Source organism: Dermacentor andersoni, chromosome 2 (genome assembly GCF_023375885.2).
Source record: "Dermacentor andersoni chromosome 2, qqDerAnde1_hic_scaffold, whole genome shotgun sequence".
Classification (NCBI taxonomy): domain Eukaryota; kingdom Metazoa; phylum Arthropoda; class Arachnida; order Ixodida; family Ixodidae; genus Dermacentor; species Dermacentor andersoni.
This window is the reverse complement of record NC_092815.1, coordinates 208888316-208914451: the sequence shown is the minus strand read 5'-3', so window position 1 is coordinate 208914451 and position 26136 is coordinate 208888316. Positions and strand designations below refer to the sequence as shown.

At 45.9% G+C, this 26136-nt stretch overlaps 1 long non-coding RNA gene across 1 annotated transcript; it reads right to left on the bottom strand.

The window, feature by feature from the left end:
• Positions 1–1944: 1944 nt before the first annotated feature.
• Positions 1945–15147, bottom strand: LOC129387339 (uncharacterized). The gene is made up of 3 exons (XR_011892648.1): positions 15051–15147; positions 11024–11121; positions 1945–2358 (listed from the first exon to the last, which is right to left on the bottom strand). It is a non-coding gene; the product is annotated as an uncharacterized lncRNA (long non-coding RNA).
• Between the last annotated feature and the right edge of the window lie 10989 nt (positions 15148–26136).

Genomic DNA, 26136 nt, shown 5'->3' with positions numbered 1-26136 from the left:
CCTAAACATGTTTTCAATAGGTTCCGCCGCATGCTGCGTCGAATCGGACATCGCCTGTGCGACCAACTTTTTGGTTGGGGTCGCTAGCCTGCCGCGACGCTCGGACGGCCTCAGCCAATGAAAGCGCCGGTAGCGTCTACGTCAATACCCCATCTTACACTCTAAGAAAAGTTTACACCCTTTGAGTCGTATCTTGCCACACAACAATAAATGTCATATGTGTTGTCCGCGTTTCCTTTCTTTTAACGCTGCGAGCCCGGTACTTCCCAGTAATGAACGGTATGCGCGTTATCAGCATGACATAGCATTGCCGAGAGGAAAGTAGCGGGCTCGGCGTTTTCAAGAAAGGAAACGCAAGCGAGGCAGATGACGATTATTGCTGTGTGGCAGATGTACACCCCAAAGGGCGTAAGCTTTTTTTAGAGTGCATGTAGACCTGCACTCTAAGAAAAGTTTACACCCTTTGGAGTGCCCCTTCTGCCACACAAATATAATCGTCATCTGCCTTGATGCGTTTCCTTTCTTGAAAACACCACGCCCGCTACTTTTCTGTCGGGAATGCTATCATGCTGATAACGCGCATGCCGTTCGTTACTGGAAAGTACTGGGCTCGCAGCGTTAAAGAAAGGAAACGCATCAAGGCAGATGACGGTTATTGTTGTGTGGAAGAAGGGGCACTCCAAAACGTGTAAACTTTTCTTAGAGTGCGGCGGGGCGGGGCCTGCGAGCGAGAGCTCCGCCGCTACGGTCGTCCCGGTGCTTTCTTTTTTTTTTTTTCGCCCTGGTCGAGCCGCTGACCTGTTTCGTCGCTGACGGCGGCACATAAGTCGGTTACAGTTTTTTTCTGACGCGAAATAAGTTAGAATACAAAGTGACCTCGAAAGTGTGCATGTTATAAGATGGTGCGCTAAATACTAAATCGTTGACGTCATTTCCACTTGGAAGCGGTCAGCGCAGACGTCGTAGCAATCGTGTAGGCGAAGCGGCTCGCTTGACTGGTGCGCTTCCTCATCGCTACCAACGGCGTCGGGAAAAGTAATCGTATTTTCATTTAAGGCCATGACAAATGTTCAGACATTATTTGTGCTGAAGAAGGCGGGCGCTTTATTTCGCTCTGAGGGCCGATTTCCGTCGGCGTCCGTAAAATCAAATGTATTGCAAGTTAAGCGTGACATAATTGTATATAGTTCACGCAGGCTGCATGAGCTGCATTATGAGCTGCATGCGGTTGTGTCGCAAGCGCCACCGGTCTCGGCTTCGACGGCCCAGCGAGCTATAGGCCTAGCGTCTTCTAGCCATCGGCAGCTGCCAACAGAGCCGACACTGTGGACAGCGCTGGATTAAGGAGAGGAGGGGGGGGGGGGGCTAAGGGGGCTGCAGCCCACGGCCTCAGAGAATTAGTTTCTTTTGATGCGCAGAATTCTTTAGAATGTGCGAATGGTCGCTGCATTGCCCGTAACGTATGGCTACCTAAGTGACGTAGCCTGTTAGACTACGCGAGTTCTCATGTTTTATGTCTATACTATGCCCGAGGGGTGAAAGCTTACGGTGCTTTCACTCCAATTTTGTTTATGTGGGCGCAGTTCACGTTTTGAAATATTCAAAAGTTTCGAAAATCCACACACCCCTACTCTCTAGTTCGGTAATGGGTTTGTGTTCTTCTATGTGTCGTGTGGCATCTGTATGCCACTACAAACACACAAGAAATGTAAGAAGACCATATGGTGCTAAAAACTCCGTTACTGATTAGATATGCAGCCTCAGGGTGTCATGTAGCCAAGTGCATGCTGGAAATTCTTATTCCATGTGCCATATGTTTGTGCAGTAATTGCTTCACCACAGCTTCTATGGCCGTTTTAGCACTTTCGCAAATGCACATGGAGAGAACTGCACTATATCAACTCATATTCTATGACCTATTTTACAATAAACGCTTCAACCAAATTTCAATGACTCTGCATCCCTTTATTCATCGCAATCAATTTCGCTAGCTATACTTGTTTCTGAACATTAAATATTTCCATTTAGAACTTATGTTCTTCATTCCTTTTTTGCAAGTTGTCTCTGTGTTCGTCCTCCATGATGCGTATTCGCATCTTATGCTCCTACCTGAGCAAAGCAATCCTCACTGCATCTTCCAAAGCTAATCTTCTCTCGAGGAGTGCCGTCCTGTCTATGGGTACCCCTGGCTTGTAGCTTCTCTGGCTGGTTCCTCGGGCTCATTCTCCTTGTTTGACTCATTGTCAAGCAGCTCCAGCGCAGCTGTAGTGTCATCCACAATGGGTGCACCTGTAGCATTGGTGACGCCATTTCCCATTGACTCGTCGTTCCGTAGATGGCTAGGGCTCCTGTGCTCCTCTGAAATGATTATTAGTTTAAAATGATGCTCATCATTCAGCACACTTTGCATCACGGAATGTAAATGCCACAACAAATGGCTTTCGACATGTTAAGCTGAGGGTTTTGAAAAAGCCTAAATGCCTCCTAAAGACATATGTAACTTCTGCGCACTGTACAACAAACAGGCTGAAGGTACCTATTGCCCAGACATGTATACAGCATCAAAGCCTCAGAAAACATGATAACCTTGGAAGTGCTTCTGCTCTGCTCTGTTAGGGATCAGGATTTGCAAGTGATAGAAATAATTGACAGACGATCTTGCTTTAGGAAGAAGGCGGTAAGCCTCGTGAAAGAAAGGGCGCTTGGTTATGCGGGTGTTACTCGGGGGTAAACTCTTACCTCGGACGTATCGCTAACGGCAACTGTAGAGGCCGCTGTCGAAAAGGCAGTAAAAACGGTATGGAACGTCTGGCAATGAGCCTTGGGGAATGTATATCGCAGGCCATCTCTGGTCACTTATCTCATTTGATGCAAGCCACCAGGGTTAGTCCTACAATGACCCAAACGGTTGATTCCAAGCCACAAAGTAGAGATAGGAGTTTAGGTACCCGCGCTTCTAATGACGGTGTTGAACCTTCGACTTCCTCTTCCAACATCATCAGCATCATCATCATCATCAGCCTGGCTATTCCCACAGCAGGGAAAAGGCTTCTCCCATAGTTCTCCAACTACCCCTGTCAGGGCTAATTGTGGCCATGTTGTTCCTGCAAACTTCTTTTTCTTGTTTTCAACTAAGATGTCATTAAATCGTGTTTCTTCCCTTACCCAATCTGCTCTTTTCTTATCCCTTAACGTTACACCCATCATTCTTATTTCCATAGCTCGTTGCGTCGTCCTCAATTTAAGTAGAAACCTTTTCGTAAGCCTCCAGATTTCTGCCCCTTACGTGAGTACTGGTAAGACACAGCTGTTATACACTTTTCTCTTGAAGAATAATGGCAACGTGCTGTTCATAATCTGAGAATGCCTGCCAAACATACCCCAGCCCATTCTTAGTGTTCTGATTATATCAGTTTTATGATCCGGATCCGCGGTCCCTACCTGCTCTAAGTAGATGCATTCCCTTACCACTTCCAGTGCCTCGCTAACTATCGTAAACTGCTGTTCTCTTCTGAGACTGTAAAACATTACTTTAGTTTTCTGTAGATTAATTTTAGACCCTTCTTTCTACATTGCCTCTCCAGGTCAGTGAGCATGCATTGCAATTGGAATCCTGAGTTACTAAGCAAGGCAATATCATCAGCGAATCGCAAGTTACTAAAATATTCCCCATTAACTCTTATCCCCAATTGTTCCAAATGCAGGTCTCTGAATACCTCCTGTAAACACGCTGTGAATAGCATTGGAGAGATTGTATCTCCCTGTCTGACGCCTTTCTCCATTGGGATTTTGTTGCTTTCTTTATGGAGGACTACGGTGGCTATGGAGCAGCTATAGATATCTTTCAGTATTTTTACATACGGCTAGTCTACACCCTGATTCCGTAATGCCTCCATGACTGCTGAGGTTTCGACTGAATCGAACGCTCTCTCGTAATCAATGAAACCTATATATAAGGGTTGGTTAAATTCCGCACATTTCTCTATCACCTGATTGATAATGTGAATATGGTCTATTGTAGAGTATCCTTTACGGAATCCTGCCTGGTCCTTTGGTTGACAGAAGTCTAAGGTATTCCTGACTCTATTTCCGATTACCTTAGTAAATTCTTTGAAAGCAATGGACAGTAAGCTGATCGGTCTATAATTTTTCTATCTTTGGCGTCCTCTTTCTTACGGATTAGGATTATGTTAGCCTTCTTTCAAGACTCCGGTACGCTCGAGGTAATGAGGCATTGCGTATACAGGGTGGCCAGTTTTCTAGAGCAATCTGCCCACCATCCTGCAACAAATATGCTTTTACCATATCCTTCCCAGCTGCCTTCCCTCTTTGCATAGCTCCCAAGGCTTTCTTTACTTCTTGCGGCGTTACTTGTGGGATTTCAAATTCCTCTAGACTATTCTGTCTGCCATTATTGTCGTGTGTGTCACTGGTACTGTTTAAATCACTATACAACTCCTCAGCCACTTCGACTATCTCATTCATATTAGTAATGATATTGCCGGCTTTGTCTCTTAACGCACACATCTGATCCTTGCCTATTCCTTGTTTCTTCTTCACTGCTTTTAAGCTTCGAACAACAGTGAGCTGAGCTAGATGGTAAGGATTCATTACGCAAAAAAGAGGTGAGGCGCGTAGACAGGACACATTTTCGAACAAAATCACGTTTGTTGGCAGTACTCCCCAAGATCTTCGAAGCCGTTGCTAAACTTTCAATTCAAGCATTCCAATGTAGTAAAAAACAAATTGCCATGTCTTGCCTTAAGTCTTCTCTCACCATATCCTGCATGCACAAAATGAGCGCGAATTTTAATGCGCAGGTCCGGCGCCTATTAGAAGCAGGTTATCCTTGTGCATCAGCGGCCACTATGGCTGAGCGCCTAAGAAAGTACGTTTCGATGTGGACGGACGTGATTGCAGAAACCAGTAATAGCAAAAGAGAGGAGTGGATATTCGGTACATTCATTCAGTGTCGCACAGGCTTAAAAAAGTTGCAAGTAAATATGATGTTAATTTCGCTTTCGCTGCTCCCAATAAGTTAGGTAAGATATGCGCTGTCGTACGGAGGAAAAAGGAGCAGGTAAAAGGCAAGAAAAGAACAGATATTTGTCCAGAGAAGCACAATAAGAACGACAGTTTTACTGACTGTCGTATGGGTGTGGTTTATAATATTCCCCTTAGCTGTGGCCAGTTCTACGTAGGGCAAATGGGACGGTGTGTCAATCACAGACTAATAGAACATAAAAGGTCGTTAACCTGTAGATCGCCTTCTAATCTTTCCCTACATTGCCAAGATTGTAACTGCACGCCAGAGTTAGATGAATGCGCGATATTTTACAGGCATAAGAATGAAGATACGCGTCTTATGGTAGAGGCATGGCATATATATAATGGTGGAAGTTCATGCGTGAGTCAGCCTTCGATTACCTTACATAAGGAATATATTAGATGCCTTAACAGTTATCTCTCACGTAGACCGGCACATGTACCCGACTGACACGTGGTGATACCATTCGTGAGCTTGCGCAGGCGAATTTTGTGTCTTCTTCCTTTTTTCGCCTCAGTGCTCCCTTCAGGTGATAGTCGGCGTTCGTGTTGTTCACTTCTCTATTCTTGTGTCCTGTCTGCAGGCCTCACCTCTCTTTTTTACGTTTCCTCCGTTCCTGAGAGAATTTGCAATTCTATCCATATTATACTTCCTTATGTCAGCTGTCTTACGCTTGTTCATTACCTTGGAAAGTTGTGCCAGCTCTATTCTAGCTGTAGGGTTAGAGGCTTTCATACATTGGCGTTTCTTGATCAGATCTTTGGTCTTCTGCGATAGCTTACTGGTATCCTATCTAATGGAGTTACTACCGACTTCTATTGCACACTCCTTAATGATGCCCACAGGATTGTCGTTCATTGCTTCAACACTAAGGCCCTCTTCCTGAGTTAAAGCTGAATACCTGTTCTGTAGCTTGATGCGAATTCCTCTATTTTCCCTCTTACCGCTAACTCATTCATTGGCTTCTTATGTACCAGTTTCTTCCGTTCCCTCCTCAAGTCAAGGCTAATTCGAGTTCTTACCATCCTATGGTCACTGCAGCGCACCGTGTCGAGCACGTCCACATCTTGTTTGATATCAGGGTTAGCGCAGGGAATAAGGTCTATTTCATTTCTAGTCTCGCCATTCGGGCTCCTCCACGTCCACTTTTGGCTAAACCGCTTGCGGAAGAAGGTATTCATTATCCGCATACTATTCCGTTATGCAAACTCTACTAATAACTATCTCCTGCTATTCCTAGAACCTATGCCATATTGCCCCACTGACTTGTCTCCAGCCTGCTTCTTGCCTACCCTGGATTTGAAGTCTCCCATCAATATAGGGTATTTTGTTTTGACTTTACCCATCGCCGATTCCTCGTCTTCATGCAAGCTTTCGACTTCCTGGTCATCATGACTGGATGTAGGTGCGTACACCTGTACGAGCTTCAATTTGTACGTCCTATTAAGTTTCACAACAAGACCTGCTACCCTCTCGTTAATGCTGTAGAATTCCTATGTGTTACCAGCTATATCCTTATCAATGAGGAATCCGACTCCTAGTTCTCGTCTCTCCGCAAAGCCCCGGTAGCACAGGACGTGCCTGCTTTTTAGCACTGTATATGCTTCATTTGTCCTCCTACCCTCACTGAGCCCTATTATATCCCATTTAATGCCCGCTAATTCCTCCAATGGCACTGCTAAACTCGCCTCACTAGATAACGCTCTAGCGTTAAGCGTTGTCAGCTTCAGCTTCCGATGGCGGCTTGTCCGGATCCACAGATTCTTAGCCCCCTATGCTGCGTCACAGGTCGGACCGCCGCCGTGGTCAGTTGCTTCGCACCTGCTGGGGACTTAGGGCCGGGGTTTGATTGTTGTGTTCATATAGGAGGCTGTGGCCAATTACTGCACCAGGGTGGCCAATCCTGCCCTGATGAGGGACTGCCCTACCGGTACAGGTCGCCGGAATGAGGCCGCACTCCAGGCCTGCTTATGCAATTTTATCAACACGTGGATTTTTTTAATCCCGTGGTAAATTGCGCGGCACTAGGACTTGAACCACGGTCCTTTGCGCGTGAGGCGCAAGCTCTACCTTTACGCCATCGCTGCATATCGCATTGCATCGCTGCAATGTTTTATACGTGGGCCAATCCCGAAGATAGTGCGATGCCGGGCCGACGCGCGATGGAGGTGAAGGAGGCGTTTAGCGTGCCCCATACGAGGACCGATCCCGAAGATAATGCAATACCGGGCCGACCGGCGGTGGAGGTGAAGCAGGCGTTAAGCACTCCCTATACGTGGGCGGATCCCGAAGATAGTGAAATACCGGGCGGACCCGCGGCAGAGGTGCACTTCGACATTAAGGGGCCCACATTCCCAGCTTCTCTGGTCATCCTTCTTTGCAGAGTCGAAAGGCGCTTATTTTTTTCAGTGGAGGCGGAGGCTAAAGGTGGAGTGGAGGCATCTGCGCGTGGTCTGATTGTTGGAACATCGAACTGTAGTGTTACCTGCCATTTCCGCATTCTGAAGAAGGTGCTCAGCAGGACGCTAAAGAGGAAGATCGAAAGAGCTCGTTCATTGTTTGTAATTTTTCTGCCATCTTTGCTGTGACTTCTCTGTATATATCTTGTAAATATAATTTTACCTAACCTTCATCTACGTCACATTTTCGTTGGAGGCCCGGTGCGGGGTAAGAACTCGTTACGATGGAGTTTCGGAGCGCCCGTCGCTTGGACATTTACACAATGACAGAAAAAGCGGCCTCTTCCTCCGTGGAGGCGACGTCAACGGTTGTCCTTGTGCAGCGAATAGATCCGGGTACTTTTTCCGGAACCAACGACGTCGATATTGATGACTCGTTGGCCCTATACGAGCATGTAAGTAAAAACAACTGACGGCACGATACGGTCATGCTGGCGAATAATATATTTTACTTACAAGGAACAGCTAAGGTCTGCTTCGGCAATCATGAAGCTGAACTCGTAAGTTCGGATTCCTGCAGGGAACAGATGCGTGATCAGTTTGGAGAGGCCATTGGTCGCACGGCAGCGGCGAAGGCGCTGGCGTCACGTGCCGGAGCATCTACGAAGTCCTATCTTTCTTATATAGAAGACGTGCTGGCCCTTTGTCGCAAGGCAGAAGATGACATGACGGATTCAAAGTGGGACATGTTTTTGAAAAAATAGCAGATGCATTCAATCTGCTTATTTGCAAGTACTGCAACATGGTCGACTCCATCATACGGGAGTGCAACTGCTTTGAGAACGCCAAGAGTCGACGCATCGCTCACCAGTTCATGCGACTGCCTAACACGACAGCAACATCGTCGTGCGAAGACGTACCCACACCACAGGTACCGCTCACCGCGGAGCATATCACCAAGAATATCCGGCACGAAATTGAGGTCATGTCACCTGCTTCCACGTACTTCCGCGCCATTGAGTCTACGTCCCCGACGATACCACTTGTTCAAGCCATCGTTCGTCCGGAGCTGTCCAGTGTTGTCTTGGACTCTGTGTGTGCCGTCACTACTCCAAGCCCAACTGACCATCTCCAAGTCTCCTGTGCTCGACGCCCGAGGCCCCCGCTATATCGTCGCTATTTGCCGAGTGTAGGACTGCAAATTATCGGCCCGTCTGCTTCAGCTGCCATCGTATAGGGCGAGCCGCACGCTATTGCAATAGCCGTTGGTCCTGGCCTCCTGCAGCAGCCAAAGCCCATAACGGTCGCCCTGAAAGCAATCCTGACTGTTTGGAACGACACTTCGCACATTCGCATATGACCAGCAATGACGCTCCCACCATGTCATATCGACGCTCACCATCTCCGCGGTGACACCAGTCCCGTTCACCGCTCTCTCGTCCGTCATCTCGCTCGCCCCTAATTCCGGGCACGTCGTTGCCGATTGGACGTCTGCCATCGGAAAACGAGACGATCCAACGCCCGCAGCTAACGCTGCTATAAGGACCTGTCAGCAACATACTCTGGCCCCACTGCCGACTAGACATAACCTAATAGGCATTAAAGTATTGCGAACATAAATGATCGGTCATGACATAAATATCATGACATGTGTGTCATGTAGGCCATGAAACAGTCGCCTACGTCTTGGTATGGATCGAAATTGGCACAGTGTGACAAGAACGTATGACGCAAATAATTGATACGTCATGCCACGAATGTAATGACATGCGTGTCATGTAGCTTATGAAACTGCCGCCTACGTTGTCGTGCTCCCATGGGAGCTTCGTTAACTTGGCACGTACAAAAATTGGTATGTACAAAAATTGGCACAGTATGACAAGAGTGTATGGCGAACATAACCGATAGGTCATGACATGAATGTCATGATATGCTTGTCATGTAGGTCATGAAACAGCCTCCTATGTCTTTGTACTCTCGTGGTCCTTTGGTTAATACGGTACGCTCCCGCACACTGATTCGCATAACATCGATTCCCACAGGGCGTGGGATCTGCCGGCCTTTTTGGCATACTAATGGTCTTGCGGGCTCATTGAGTGCTAAGCGCTCAGCGTATAAGTGCGCATTTCATCTCACAGCGCAGAACCGAGAGAAATTGTGCACGTATTGCAGCGTACAGTAGAGGCTCGTTGAGCCAAAATATAACCTATAGATTTTGCGGCACATGCGAAAAGACGTGAAACAGAAGAGAAGAATTACATGCGGTCGCAGTGGAGCTCGAATATTTGATAAAAATTTTTAAGCGAATTAGTAGAGAATATAATTTGACAGTTAAAGTTGTGGTAGGTCTTCGAAAATAAAAGAGTAAGTAATTAAAACGACAATGAATAGCAAATTGACACCCAATAAAGTATCACAGATCAGAAACAAAAGATGTTTCATGGGAAGCAGGAATAGTGCTAGCGAGTGCAACATAATAAAAGTGCTGTTTCACCAGTATAAAGCTTCCTCCAGTTGAAGTTTGAAGTGGCCGTCATGATGACGTCGCAACAAGGCAATCCAATTACAGCTGATTATCTCGTTACATGTAATACGTACGACAAACACTAACAAAGTATCATATGCGAGTTTATTGCCGAATGAGCGTGCTTCCATAATGAACAAGAATAAAGACACAACAAGAAAAACAAGTTGTCATTTTGAAATATATACGTATTTGGGCGATTCTTTCGAAATAACGATTCATATTAGGCGAGTTTCTCTCGACACAAGGTAACAGCTGCGCGAATAATAATAGGCGAGGTGGTAAACCGCATGGGCTATTCCAAAAACGAGAACTAAAAACGAAACTGAAAAAAAAATGACGTTAGACATTTCTCTCATAGGTAAATATCACTTTGGCATCAACAAGAACGCATTTTGCTATCTGATTAGAACAACGTTAGGGGCACTTCGACCACATTACATGTTTCTTCAAACTCTAATTAAAAAGAAAGAACAACCTTAGAAATAAGCGAACCTGTGTGCGAACGAGCTACTCATGTATTGCTCACGAATACTCCCGTGGCAGTACAATGAAAGCTGGGAGCGGAATCCAAGCAGAAGCTTTTAGTAATTAGCCCCGCGTATATCTCTTCCACCATGAACTTAAGCATGTAGTTCATACTTGGTCTATCACCCCATTTACACTTTTTTTCCCGGTGGTTTCTGCAATAACAACGTTGCGGCCACATCACGGGGACTCGTGATAGCTATACTTCTATCTCACCTAGTCTTACGCCTTGCTCGTACTGATGCAGTACAAGATGGGAAGGCATACGAGGAGATAAAGACCAGATCTTGTGAAACGTTGGTCTGTTGCCGATGCCAACGGTGGCGCCAAGCAGTGGGCGCACAAGCTGTCCGCGAGCAATCCTTTTGATGCAACACACCAAAAGCAACGTAGCGAAGCTTTGTGCAGAGAATAGACCACTCAGACACAAAACAGGCGCACAACCCACATCCCCTACTGAGAAAGAGCAATAAGCGAAGCAGTCACGCAGACAATAGATATATACGACCGATGGCTCGCATATACCTACTCCTCCCTCCGGCGCAGGGTCTAATTCCATATTGCAGTCCACCGGATGTCCATTCCGACGGGCAGATACGGCGTGTGTGAGTGCTTGTCGCAATCTGCAAGGAAAGAGCCTATTACGTAAAGTCATTCGTGGCTGGCTGAAGTGCTAAGATTAACTCGTCTGCTGACGAGACTCTAGGTTTTGTTGCCGGATGTTTGCTGACCTCACCAGTCGCAGCCTAGATAATCCGGTTTGGATGGTGCGGGGAACGACAACAGAAGCCGCCCGAGCCGATTTACCACGAGCAGTGCGCGCCGCCGTGGCTTGAGTTGGGGGCGCACTAAGCCTTATTGCCATGGTTAGAGCTGAGCGGTTCCAGGCAGACGACGCCGAAGACAAAATGCGAACCGTGAACCATAAGACGATGCCTAAAAGAGCACATTCTGACTGTCGAACTGCCAATGGTTTCCAACTAAGAATGGCCCTGCCCTTTAAGAGACGAATGACCACCGAAACAAGCGATTGCCTTATTGTAAACGCGAAGGCCAGCGTGACCTTTCCTTCTTTTTCTTGGCAATCAAGCAAACAAGCAATATTTGTGCTGTTCACATTCTTCTGAAGACGACTAAGATCATTTTTACTGGGGAGTACTCGGTAAGAGGGTGTGGCTACCCGCCTATGGCAATTGCAAACACTACCACAAACAGTGTCCGAAAACCATAAAATGAGCCGAACTGCACCCACAAAGTTAGGCTCCCACGCGTTTACGAAAGTAATAAAATCAGGCGGCGAAGTCCATTCAGTTAAATTTGCTTCCTTAGTCATGTGGAAACTTTCGAAACTTTCGAATACCAAATCCTATATTCGTTTCTTTTTCGATCCGGCCTTTGAATTTAATAGTCACGACCGTATTTACTCGCACAATTCTCGCACTCGTATAATACTCGACCCCCCCCCCCCCGCCCTCCCACACTAGCAGCGCCTGTGAAAATTAGAATTCTTTTTTATTTCCTCGAGTAATCGTCGCACCCTCAAAAATCGCTGCCGTAACTGTCGTCTGCTTGTTCCGGATGGTGATAATGATAGCAAATGACAGCCAGCGGGCTTCTCGTACGAGCAAACACAATCCAATCCAAACCATAAGTTTCGAGATTTCCACCATAACGTTAAGTTTCTGAGATGAATGCGGAAAGCTAATGCCGGCATTGTATGGCTTCGAGTCTCTTTGCCATAGAGCGATATGGAAACTACATGGATGGTTTCAAGCTGAGGGCCAACGTTAGTGTCGACGGTGGTGAGACGGATAGTGACGAGAAAGCAGTAAGCTTTGTCCGTGTTGACACTTACTCTGAGTAGGTCGTCTCGGAATCACGTTATTTATTCGTTTAGTGATTGCAGGGTCAGTTATTGCCTGCAAATAAAGGCACTGGCCATTTCTGCTAGCGTAGAACCTGTGCTTTTATTAGAAAATTAATGTTGCTGGATATTATATTTTGTGTGAGTTTACAGTGGCAAGCGCGAGAACCCCAATTTACAGCGGCTTCATTTTAACTTTTCTATTTAGCACCTAGACCTGTCATCGTAAAATTTTCCCCGTGATAATTGTCGCACTCCCAAATTTCGGATGAAATCATCACCTAAAGAAGTGCGAACATAAGCGAGTAAACACAAGCATTTTCCAATTAGACTAGCTTTCTGATAATTCAAATTATCGCCAAAGCGATAAATGACATCTCCGAGGCCCTAGTGAACCGAAAACACGAGAAGTGGCGTAATGCCACACGCTGTATTTCACTCCAGCTTATACAATCTTTTTGCCTAAATCACTGCCATTCACACTAGCTAATGAGTCCGGAGTATGCCAATTACTCGCTTGTTTTCTCCTAATGCTTTATCGGAGCTTTTAGTAAACAACGCTTCATAACGTGAAGAGTAACGACAAAAACTCGGCAGCATTGTCATGGAACTAGCATATCAATATTGATTGTGAGCACGGCCGTTCCTTAGTCAAAAAGCTTCATGAAGTCTGAGAATTGCCTACTAATGCCTAAGCTTCATTTGGCTAGGACGTGACTTCTCTTAGCATAGTTTTGCTGACTTGCTTTTCCTAGCTCATGCACGCTTACCCGTGGCCTTTCTGATGGCAAAGAATGCTGAGGCTTCAGTGGACAATTGTCAGCTGTTCACGTCGCATCCGGCCCCTTCAATGCAATCGTACCACTTGAGCCGGAACACCAGGCACGAGGGTGCATCGACGCAGCAGAGCGGCCGACAGGGAATACCAATTGAGGCAGTAGCGCGTGAGGCGTTGCGTGAGCGGAGAGTGCGTCACCGCGAAGCAATGTCACCCCAGGTGTCGCTCTCGCAAGCCTGCGTTCGGCGCGCGTTCCTTGTCCACTCAAGCTATCGCCGGCCCACACCTCAATTAATGTTGGTCAACGTGCAAATTTCAGGTTGGCCCACCTACGCCGAAATTTCAAGCTGGCCGACCTCCAAAATTTCACTTGGCCTAAGGCCAAATTTCAAGTAGCTCCACCCCGAATTTTAAGTTGGCCAACTCATAAATGGAAGTTGTGCCACCCTCAAACTTCAAGTTGACCCACCTCCTAACTTTAGTTGGCCAACCCCCATATTTCAGCTTGGCCCATGTTCAAATTTCAAGTTAGCCCATCCCCTAATTTAAGTTGGCCCACACCGAAGTTCGAAGCTGGCCCACCTCCCAATTTCAAGTTGACCCACCCGCACATTTCAGTTGGCCCACCGCTAATATAAGTTTCCCACGCTTTTCTAAGAAGCCCTGTGCATGTCTATAGGTACTATCTTTTTATTTTATTTTTTGACATATTTTGTTCCTTGTTGCTGAAAAGTTATCAATCATCTAAATTTACAATATCATAACGATTAAATGTCTTTACAATTTGCGCACTTTTCTGCAGATGCAAGGCATTACACTTTTTGCATGACAGGACTGGGAAGCTCTTCAAACAATGCTGGCGCATTAAAAGTATTCCAGAAGTACTTGATTTTCGATTCTTTTCAATCGATGTTTTCCCCTATTTTATTCGTATTTGATTCGGTCTAGAAAAGTGCCCAATAGTGGTATTGAAACTAGTCTCCTGATAGCTAGACTTTGTAGCATGTAGCCTTCGGTTTTTTGAATTCGTGTTGAATATTATTGTGTTTAAGATTGCGCTTCCTGGCATTTTCTTGAGCCAATATGAATATGAATATACTTTCTGCATGATCATAGGAGTACCGTATAAAGCAAATAATACTTTAGATATCACTGCGACGGTAATATCTCGTGCCTAACAGCGCGTTATTGAGCAAAACTTATTTATGGAGACACATGGGTGGCTGTGGCTACAACGTTGTTTAATTGTCGTGTGTGGGGCACTTCCTGCATTTAGGGCTGGTAAATATTATTCACTATATCTCTCTTTCAAACGTGTGATGACTTCTGGCTTTTTGCGGTATTTATTGTTTCTCTTAACTTAGGAGCGAGCCTGCTTGACTTTTCTCCATATTAACGTCGCTTCTGCATGACGTAGAACAAGCTAATGCCCAGCCAACTCTCGCGTATTTATCATGTTACTGTCATCCATATTTTCAAGCTGCATTATACAAGGAAGTTTGTGTGTGGAAATTACTTTTGTGGGCTTGCTGGACGCAATTCTGACTGTCACAGAAAACTTCTAACTCCACAAAATACGGGAAGCTGCAAAGGCGACATAAGCACGACGCGCCTTTACAGCCGCGAGCATCTACTTCGGAGAGGCGGCATACTTAGCCAGAGAGCAAAGTAGCGTGAAGAAAAAAAATCTTAGAAAAATGTTCTTCGCCGGCGCCTTTGTGCTCCCACCGGTGCCCACTAAAGCCCGGGAAGCGCCTACATTACAACACCGGAAGCCGTTTCGCTGTTTGAGGAAAAGGATGAAAGCACACCGAACGGGCACTGCTCAACCTGTCGACGTGTTCCATGCTTTGCGGAAGGGGTTAACTCCGTATGTTTGCTGAGAGGATACGCGACTCATGTGTACTCACTACTTTAGTGCCACAACAGAAAGTAGGAAGCCTGGATGTTTTCTTGGGGCTCAGAGTAACACCTAGCGCAGCGAACGTCGTTCTTGTGGACCTCGAAGCAAGCGTCGCTTTGTAAACTGAGCGACTGCACTGCGGCAGAGGGGACACGGCCTGTTGGCACCTACTGCGCACGTAGTGCCCCCTGGACGAGATGTTTGAACAACCAATCGATTTCTTTTTGAGTGTCAGCAGACTGAGAAGGCGTTGGCGCCTATGGATATGTTGCAAGGAGGAGGAGGAGGGAAAACTTTATTTTCATCGGATCTTCGACTTGCGTGAATTACTGGTTTATTCCTTCTGCCAGGTGGCGTGACGTGGCCACAAACCCTTGACTTTATCTCCAAAGACCAGTTGACGGTCCACAGCTGGACTGCGGGATCCGAGGTGGACACCGCTATCTCCCAGTCCGAAGTGTTGTTAAGTTGGAGTTCCGCCCTTGGCTTTAGCCAGGGGCAGTTGCTCAATATATGCCTTATGGACGTCGCAGTTTTGGCATTTAGGTGAGAAGCAGCCCGGATATATTAGTGAGTATTTGTAAGGGTTGGCCAATGAGGCAGTTCGCAACTGTCTCCAAGTGACCTGTTGCAGTTTATCCAGCGATATATGTGAAGGGGGGATATTTTTGGCTATATTCGCGGTAGTGCATAGTAATTTCGTGGAACGTCAGCATGCGATCGCTCGCTGAACCCAGATCGAGGCCTCTCACCGCCCGGCTGACGAAACCTCTGGCATAATTGTGGGCAGCCTCATTTCCAGGGTGCGAGGAATGTGCATAGACCCAGATGATTTGAATCTGGCGATCAGGTGGTCGATATTTGCTTAGAATTTGCCGGGCGGGTTTGTGGTTTTTGCCACTGGCAACGTTTCTAACTGCAGTTTTAGAATCGCTAAAGAAGATTTTCGCGGTGGTGCCATTGATAGCCAGAGCCATAGCTGCCTTTTCTGCTTCCTCTGCATGCATGCAACCAACTGCTGCTGCAGAGTGGGCGTAACTTTGATTGTTGACTATTCCTACAGAGAAAAGCATCTCGACTAGCGTATTCTGCGACGTTGACGTGGACTGTATCCTGCAGGCCCGAGTACTGTATATGTAAAGCTTTAGCTTTTGCCCTCATTCTTTCCCTATGATGTTCAGGGTGCATGTTTTTGGTATTGGGTCTATCCTTAAATTTCTCTAGTATATTAGTGGACGTTTGCATATGTAGGCGTGTGTGGATCCATGTCGGGTCCTCAGATTTTTCAGTATGCGTCTTCCTACTTCAGTTTTGGATGGCCTCTCCAGCTGGGCTAGTTTGTGTGCCCCGGCCAGCTTCTCTAGGTACTTCACGGTAAAGGGCTTTAGAGCACGATCAGAGCTATAACACCGTTTATGCTGTGCCTCTATTCGAGTGCTGTCTTCGGCTTCTATCACCGGATTTTACAGCACCACAAATAGTTGGGCTAGTACGTATTAAACACTGTTACACAGTTGATCATTTTTCGACACGTGCCTTTGTAGCTTACATTTACATTCGGTGAATGTGTCTATATATTTTTTTCTTTCGTACAGTAAAAATCCAATTAGAATTATCGTTTGTACGTGTCCTGTTGCATTGTGCTTTGTTGTCCGAATGCTGTAGACCTTCGTCAGAATTCTAGTTCCAAAGCTTGCTGCTCTTCGTAGCGCACTACGCATAATCCGAGAGGAACCACCTCAAAAATGGTGTTTTCAGTTTGTTCAAGGCAGCTGTACATTGCTTGCTTTCCGACTTACTCTGTGGACTCTCCCAACAACTAGTTGTAGTAATCCGAGAGCTCCTTCCTCGTCTCGTCGAGCAAAGGCACGAAGTCACATTTAAGTAGGTCCGCAGCCACTGTGGCGCAAATGGCAACGAATATGCAGATGAACCTGCTCGACCTGCTCATGAAGACGGCGTGCACGAACCAAGGTTGCTGTCAAGAACAGATGCAGCGGCGAAAATTCGAGTACTTGCAAACGATCCCACGCAATCGTTGTGGAACAAACCTAGTTAACAGCACACACATCGGGGTCGATTGGACTCCTCTCTTCGACTTCGTTTCCACCTGGGCTATCCCGACCCGAGACAACAGTACCTTAGCGACTGTGGCTTGGCGTCACTGTTACAAAATCCGTTGCTTTCTGCATCAAAAGGAAAGATAGTGCTGCGTGTGACCACTGCGGCAGTGAGGAAACTATCTAATACGTTCTTTGCTGTTGTCCCCGATACAGCACACACAGGCAGCCACTCGCCACCGCGCTGGCACTTCTTGACGAACGGCCGCTTTCGGAGCAGAAAGTCCTAGAACGCCGGCCTACATAGTCCTGACACAATGAATCACTCAAGGCAGTCTTGAAATCGTTGCGTTAGTGCGGCCTATTGGAGAGACTGTAGTTTCACGGACGTTCCCAACGTGCTCTTATTTTTGTACGTTTGCTTTCTCTCTCGGCTAATCTTTGCGTCGTTCACTTCCGTTTATGCTTCCGTCGTTTATGCTTCCGTTTATGCTTCCGTTCACACATACATATATATATATATATATATATATATATATATATATATATATATATATATATATATATATATATATATATATATCCGCACATCAAAATAAGAAAGTACTTGTTTTTTCGCACGGGCGACGCACTTGTCAGTGAATTATTGGTGTGTAAATCATGGTCATCGTGCCAATGTAGATGAAATGTTGCCGGATCTCCGCCCATAGGGAAGGTTTCAGAACATGCCTTTTAAAGAAGTTGGTTCAGCAGCCAAGAAGTGATCTGCTACAAATACACGAGAAGCATAAACCCCAAGAAAAGGGCAAGGTTCCTGCGAAAAATTATTCAGCACCGATGAAAGGAGAACAAGCCACAGGCAGAACATAACGCTACGCCAGCTTAAACTCCCACGTGTGGAGACAAATCGAGTGGCGGTAAAGGCTCCACGTGAAGAACACCCGCACATAAATGCACCGTTTAGCCGCGTGTAATAAATGACCGTACTCTTCCGATATCGCCCTCTTTGTCCTGAGCAAATGAAGTGTAAAATGTAATCGAATTAAAAGATTGCAAGCATTGACGCGCGACCACAAAGCAGCAAGAAATTGCACTTGGGGTAGTAGGTCATGAAAACCTACTTTTCTATAGGGGCGTCTGGCACCTGCCGTGTGGGAAGAGCTTCGCGTCCGTCAAGCGGACTTCGTCGTTATAGCTGGAGGTATGAATGGAACGTTTAAGCCACTTGATCTCTCAGTAAAACAATCTTTCGAGTGCACCGCGCCATTCAACCCAAAAAGCGACTGCTCACCCAAATAAGGACTTCGATACGTTTTATTTTCATGTAACTTTCAAATCCTACGACGGTGCAGCTTTCCAGACCCCAGAGAAAAGCTTTGAGCTGATCGCAATCTCCAACAACCTGGACGCCGCAGAATGCAAGCTAATCAATGAATTTAGGAACGTCTAGACGAGCAAAAGTGATAATTGACGAATGATAAGATGACAAATGCTTCATTTCTTTTTCTTTGGTCCCAACAAGTATGAGCGGCTTCAATTAGCAGGGCATATTTTACAACAACAGCAACATGATGAACTCACTATCCATACAGAAAATATATTTTCTCTAATTCTCGCATATTGATTTTGACACTCTTGACTGAAATAAACATTGAAAAAAAAGTACGGAAGCTACGCATATTCTCACATGTTGAACGCCCGTGAGAGTCAACAGGTCACTCGAAAGCAAAAACTTCAAGATTACCTTAACCGACTTGCGGGTTGGCGTTCCAGGACTGTGTGCTCCGAAATTGGCCGGTATTAAAGGAAGGCCGGCGCGATCGTGACTGTCGGCCAGGTGTTGTATTCTGGACAACGGAAAAGAACGCGTTTATTAGTTTCCTCGCAGAATTATACCAACTTGTACTTCCCTTGGAGAACACACTTTTTTGCTTATTTTTCAAGGAACATGTGTTTCCCGTGCGTATTTTCTGCACATAGTTTTCAGTCAGTAGGTCTTGTGAAACCAAGACGTGAAAACTGATGTAACCTTTCGGCTTGCCGCTTTAAAGAAATAAAGCATATGTGCCCCGTCGCATGCCCTGTTCTCAGATTCACGTGGTGTATTATTACAGAAAATTCATCCTAATATTCCGTTGATGTTTGCGGCTTTCTGCGGTAACAGAATAGAGAGTAATTGGTGCGGTGTCTTTTAATGCGCCCAGACCTCGGAGCACCGAAAACAGTTACACTTACCCATTACACATGTGCTTATCTTTGGCCTAAAGACCGTGTTCAATTTTTTTCCAGTCCATGCTTTAAAAAAAATACACCGCAATATTCTAATTAGTGGCTATAGTGGCTATGGCGTTGCGCTGTAAATCGACGGAGGCGAAATGAAAAAAAGACTCCTGCATTTATGTTTAGGTGCACGTTAAATAACTCCTTTTGGTGATGAACTAATGATATCGTGGTTCTGCCACGAGTAATTCTGGAACTTCCTTTAACCGAAAAAAAGGACGTAGGTGTGTCCTTCGGCTTTTTTCTCGGGGTGTAAACGAAAGAAATTGTTCTCGAGTCTGATTTCCCAGCAGAACAGGTTATGCTTATCTTAAATTTCATACCTGCAGCTAACGCCGTTCCCAACTGTAGGTCCGCTCAACTGAGGAGCTTGTAAATTATAGCCGACAGCTTTCTCTTATCCGGTGGACTTTCATAACAACAGTAATGAAGCATTTAAAGAAACGGTATGTCTCACCTACACGTAGAGATTAATGTAGATCTGCTGTCTTCGTTGAAGGAGATAAGTGGGATACCACATGCACGACTAAGTTATAAAGAGATACAAACATAAGACGGTCCCCCCCAAAATAAACGTCCTTGCCTGAATCGAGTTAGCAGTTATAGAGCTTTCCAAAACTGGGTCTTTGTATTGAGTGGCAGCTAGAAACTTGTCAAGCAGATGTGATCAACCCCGGTGCGTTAATTCGCTCAGGAACTAGTACACCTCTGCGCAACAGCCGTGACTTTCCAGCAGCACAATCATTCGGAGCAGTCCTCACTTGCATCGGTTAGTCGCCCTCGACACTTCAAAGGGCTGTTATACGCTACATTAGAAAAGAATTTAATATTCTATTCGACAGACCTGCGACGCAGCAGAGGGTGCTAAGAATCTCTGGTTCTGGCCCGGCCGCCATTGGAATCTGAGCCTGGCAACGTTTAACGCTAGAACGTTATCTAGTGAGGCGAGTCCAGCAGTGCTATTGGAGGAATTAGCGGGCAGTAAATGGGATGATATAATAGGGCTCAGTGAGGCTAGGAGGACAAAAGCAGCATATAGAGTGCTAAAAAGCGGGCACGTCCTGTGCTACCGGGGCTTAGCGGAGAGACGAGAGCTAGGAGTCGGATTCCTGAATGATCAGGATATAGCTGGTAACATACAGGAATTCAATAGCATTAACGATAGGGTGGCAGATCTTATTAAGAACTTAGGAAGTACAAATCGAAAATCGTACAGGTCCACACCGTTACATTCAGTCATCATGACCAGGAAGTCGAAAGCTTCTATAAAGACGCGGAATCGGTGATGGGTATAGTCAAAGCAAAATACACTATACTCATGGGCGACTTCAATGCCAGGATAGGCAAGAAGCAGGCTGGAGACAAGTCAGCGGGGGAATATGGCATAGGCTATAGAAATAGCAGGGGAGAGTTATTTGTAGATTTTGGAGAACAGAATAATATGCGGTAATGAATACCTTCTTCTGCAAGCGGGATAGCCGAAAGTGGACGTGGAGGAGCGCGAACGGCGAGACTAGAAATCAAATAGACTTTATACTCTGCGCTAACCCTGGCATCATACAAGATGTGGACATGCTCGGCAAGGTGCGCTGCAGTGACCATAGGAGGTTAAGATCTCGAATTAGCCTAGATTTGAGGAGGGAAGGGAAGAAACTGGTACATAAGAAGCCGAGCGATGAGTTAGCGGCAAGAGAGGAAATAGAAGAATTCCGGATCAAGCAACAGAACTGGTATTCGGCTTTAACTGAGGAAGAGGACCTTAGTGTTAAAGCAATGAACGACAATCTTATGCGCTTCATTAAGGAATGTGCAATAGAAAACGGTGGTAACTTCGTTAGACAGGATACCAGTAAGCTATCCGAGGAGACGGAAGGTATGATTCAGAAACGGCAATGTATGAAAGCCTCTAACATTACAGCTAGAATAGAACTGGCAGAACTTTCTAAGTTAATCAAAAAGCGCAAGATAGCTGACATAAGCAAGTATAATAGGGATAGAATTGAGCATGCTCTCCGGAACGAAGGAAGCCTAATAGCAGGGGAGAAGACAGTAGGAATAGGAAAAATCAGATGTATGCGCTAAGAGACAAAGCCGGCAATATCATTTATAATATGGATAAGATAGTTCAAGTGACTGAGGAGTTCTGTAGAGATTGATACAGTACCAGTGGCACCCACGACGATAATGGAAGAGAGAATAGTCTAGAGGCATTCGAAATCCCACAAGTAACGCCGGAAGAAGTAAAGAAAGCCTTGGGAGCTATGGAAAGGGGAAGGCGGCTGCGAGGATCAGGTAACAGCATAATTGTTGAAGGATGGTGGGCAGATTGTTCTAGAAAAACTGGCAATCCTGTGTACGCAATGCCTCATGATCTCGAGCGTACCGAAATCTTGGATAAACACTGACATATTCCTAATCCATAAGAATGGGGACGAAAAGACTTGAAAATTTATAGACCGATCAGCTTACTCTCCGTTGCCTACGAAGTTTTTACTAATGCAATCGCAAATAGAATCAGGGATACCTTCAACTTCTGTCAACCAAAGGAGCAGGCAGGATTCCGTAAAGGGTTTTCAACAATAGACCATATTCACACTATCAATCAGGTGATAGAGAAACGTGCGGGTTATAACCAACCCTTATATATAGCTTTCATTGATTACGAGAGAGCATTTGATTCGGTCGAAACGTCAGCAGTCATGAAGGCATTATGGAATCAGAGTGTAGACTAGCTGTATGTAAAAATACTGAAAGATATCTATAGCAGCTCCACAGCCAGAGTAGTCCTTCATAAAGAAAGCAACACAATCCCATTAAAGAAGGGCGTCAGGCAGGGAGATACGGTCTCTCCAATGCTATTCACAGCGTGCTTACAGGAGGTATTCAGAGACCTGGATTGGGAAGAATAGGGGATAAGGGTTAATGGGGAATACCTTAGTAAGTTGCGATTCGCTGATGATATTGCCTTGCTTAGTAACTGAGGGGACCAATTGCAATGCATGCTCACTGACCTGGAGAGGCAAAGCGGAAGGGTGGGTGTAAATATTAATTTGCAGAAAACTAAAGTAATGTTTAACAGTAGAACAGCAGTTTACGATAGATAGCGAGTCACTGGAAGTGGTAAGGGAATACATCTACTTAGGGCAGGTAGTGACCGCGGATCCGAATCATGAGACTGAAATAATCAGAAGAATAAGAGTGGGCTGGGGTGTGTTTGCTAGGCATTCTCAGATCATGATCAGCAGGTTGCCATTATCCCTCAAAAGAAAAGTGTATAACAGCTGTGTCTTGCGAGTACTGACGTACGGGGCAGAATCCTGGAGGCTTACGAAAAGGGTTCTACTTAAATTGAGGACGACGCCACGAGCTATGAAAAAAAGAATGATGGGTGTAACGTTAAGGGATAAGAAAAGGGCATATTGGGTGAAGGAACAAACGCGAGTTAATGACATCTTAGTTGAAATCAAGAAAAAGAAATGGGCATGGGCAGGACATGTAAGGAGGAGGGAAATAACCGATGGTCATTAAAGGTTACGGACTTGATTCCAAGAGGAGGGAAGCGTAGCAGGGAGCGGCAGAAAGTTAGGTGGGTGGATGAGATTAAGAAGTTTGCAGGGACAACATGACCACAAGTGGGGTATCTGGAGAAGCATGGGAGAGGCATTTGCCCTACAGAGGGCGTAGCCAGGCTGACGACGATGATGATGACAATTCGATAAATTTTAATAGTGTATTCTGCAATCTAATACTCTCTGAATTGCAAACACCATTCGATTAAACTTACATGCTTCTGCTTCATTTCACCTGCTGGCTCGTTAAAGGAGATCGCCAGACCAGCCATGGAGCTTGCATTGGTCATTTACCACTCTCCTCGACTCAATCTCAGTACATCGATAATATTCTTTCTCCAATACTGTTGTTCCTATTATCGTACCGTCACTGCCATGAATCTTTCTATAGGAAAGCTTATTGGTCCACCTGGGGCTTGTTCCATCTAGATTGTGCTAGAAATATACTAGACTCTTGTTCCATTTGTGATAATTAAAGCCTCCAGCCACAGGCTGTCGTTCGAAGCTCCCATGCGTGTTGGCAGCACACAATTACCGCAGCTGTATATCACTGCACGTTGCAAGTCGTAGCACGATCCTTTGCCCGGGGCTCCGCCTGACCTCTCAAATTAAACCTTTCTTTTCCGATGCAGGCGGAACAGGGAATATGCGCCCTCTCGAGTCACCAGAGATACAGAGCCGAGACAACACGAACCTCGCATACCACCGCTGCCTGGCCATTGCCGTCGCCAGCCCGGAGGCACGTTCACCGACGTTTGGTGGCGCCACGGATAACACCAATTCAAAGGAGATGCTCATGGCATCCAACCATCCATCCATATCCACCCATCCATCCATCCATATCCATCCATCCATCCATCCATCCATCCATCCATCCATCCATCCGTCCGTCCGTCCGTCCGTCCGTCCATCCATCCATCCATCCATCCATCCATCCATCCATCCATCCATCCATCCATCCATCCATCCATCCGACCATTGATGGGTGCATGATTACAGTAGTGTTTCAATAGTGCAATGTACTTAAATTTAGGCCTACTCTATTTATTGTAATGCTTATGATAGTGAGAATGTTCGCACTTCAGCAAATATTTCAAAGCATTTATTTGCAAAAGAAGCAACTGCCCCAAAACTGGTGCACTATTCGATTCCTCAGGAGATTCCTAGCTTACTTTTCGCGCGTGTTTTATTGTTTTGTTATCCATGCAAGTGAGAAATGAGCTTATTTGTCGTGCACGATCTTAGCGAACCGTATTATTAGCTCTGCCATAGAGCCTTCTTCTGTAAACACTACTTCGACTGGTTGGTTGGTACGAAGTTGAAGTACTATTTTCCTTTTTTCTTAATTGACAATATCGCAAGAGCTTGAGCGTCTACTTCACGTGCGTACACAGGACGACTCAAAGTTAACCTTTCCAAGTTATAATGATCCCTGCAGTAGCAGCTAGGACGGTAGAGCGAGAGACCTAGGGACGTATTCTGAAACGTTCGCCGCGGCGAAAGTTTCGCACTGGCCACGCCTCCGCCGTTGCGGCGCGCGCTGAATGGCTGCTTTGACAAAACCGGAAATTCACTTGCGCCACCTGAATTTCCGGTTTTGTCAAAGCAGCCATTCAGAGCGCGCCGCAACGGCGGAGGCGTGGCCAGTGCGAAACGTTCGCCGCGGCGAACGTTTCAGAATACGTCCCCTAGCTGTAGCTTTCCACGCACCACAGAAATATTGCTATCCTTCCTGCGTCTTGTTACTAGAAAGCTGGCGTTTATTTTTTCATGCTGCTTGAATGGTTCGATAAAACTTGGTGCGGGGCTAGTTGGTGATGCATTCTTTAAAACTGAAGGGGACAAAGACAACAAGCGGACAAAGACGGAGGCTTCGTCGTCGTGCAGCGGGCATGTACAAGGAAAAAACCTTGCAAACAGTCGAGAACATTGTGCGAGTGAAGAAAAGCGATGTGCGTGTAAAAACGAGGTTCATGAACTTCTGTAAAGAATTGAGCCTGAGAAAATCAGGCAATGATATCTCCAATTGCAGAGGTAACTGCTTGAATGCTTTCTTCACAGCTAAAACTCAGAAACCTGACAACCCTTTTACGACCATTATTAGTGAGAACGGAACCTGGCAGCAATGTGTCAGCCGCTTTCTACTATGTAAGCTTAAGTCGATAAAAGTGAACGATCCCTTCATGACAAAAAAATCCCGAGAAGTTACAAACTTTCTCCAGAATAACCACCGTGTCGGTTATGCTTTCTCTGTGGATGTGGAGGATTTATTTTATTCCGTCCCTCAACCTGAACTTTTAGCTGCTGTGAAGGAGACTGTCGAAAATTCAGGCAAACGCTCTTTTCAGTCCACAGCAGGAGTGTCTCTTGATGATTTTTTTAAACTTTTAGAATTTTATCTGAACGTCACTTTTATCCTTTTTGACAGGCAGCCTTTTCTGCAGCGCAATGGTATTTGTATAGGGTCATGTGTTGCACCTATCTTGTGCGACATATTTTTAGCTCATGTTGATCGCCTTTTGGATCGAGATTTTATTGGAGGCCCGGTTTTAAAGGTGTTTAGATATGTCCACGATTTTTTTATTTTTTTAAAAGCTCGTAATGACATTTCTTTTGAAGATTCTGTACGACAGGTCTTAAGTACTTTTAACGACCATGGTAAAGGCCTGGCTTTTACCCATGAACTGCCGCAAAATGGCGAGATACGTTTTTTAGACCTCAGGCTGAGGATAACTGAGGGACGCACCTGTTGGGCGTATTTCCCACGTGCAAAGAAAGAGCTTTTGCCCTATGAATCGTCTCATTCAAAGACCGTGAAAAGAGCAATTGCATCGCTCTGCAAGGAATCGGCGCTTCAAAAGTCGTGCCCGCACGAAATGCTTTTTAGTTTTGTCAATCAGGTTCGCAGGCTTTCGGCCGCAAGCTTCCCTTGCTCGGTACTTGTGGCAGTCGCTAAAACCCTCCTTAAGAAATTTGGTCCCCGACGAATGAAGGCTGCACCTGAACGCGTGAAGACCAAACCTGAGGTCATGCCTTACATTGATAAGGTTTCACACAACCTCAAAAAAGTGGCCAGCAGGCACAATGTGCCGCTTGTTTTTTCTGCGCCAAACAAGTTGGCGAAGCTGTGCCCCCGCATCTGCGGTGAAGGTCAGCGCTGTTGCAAAAAGCAGCATGAAGATGT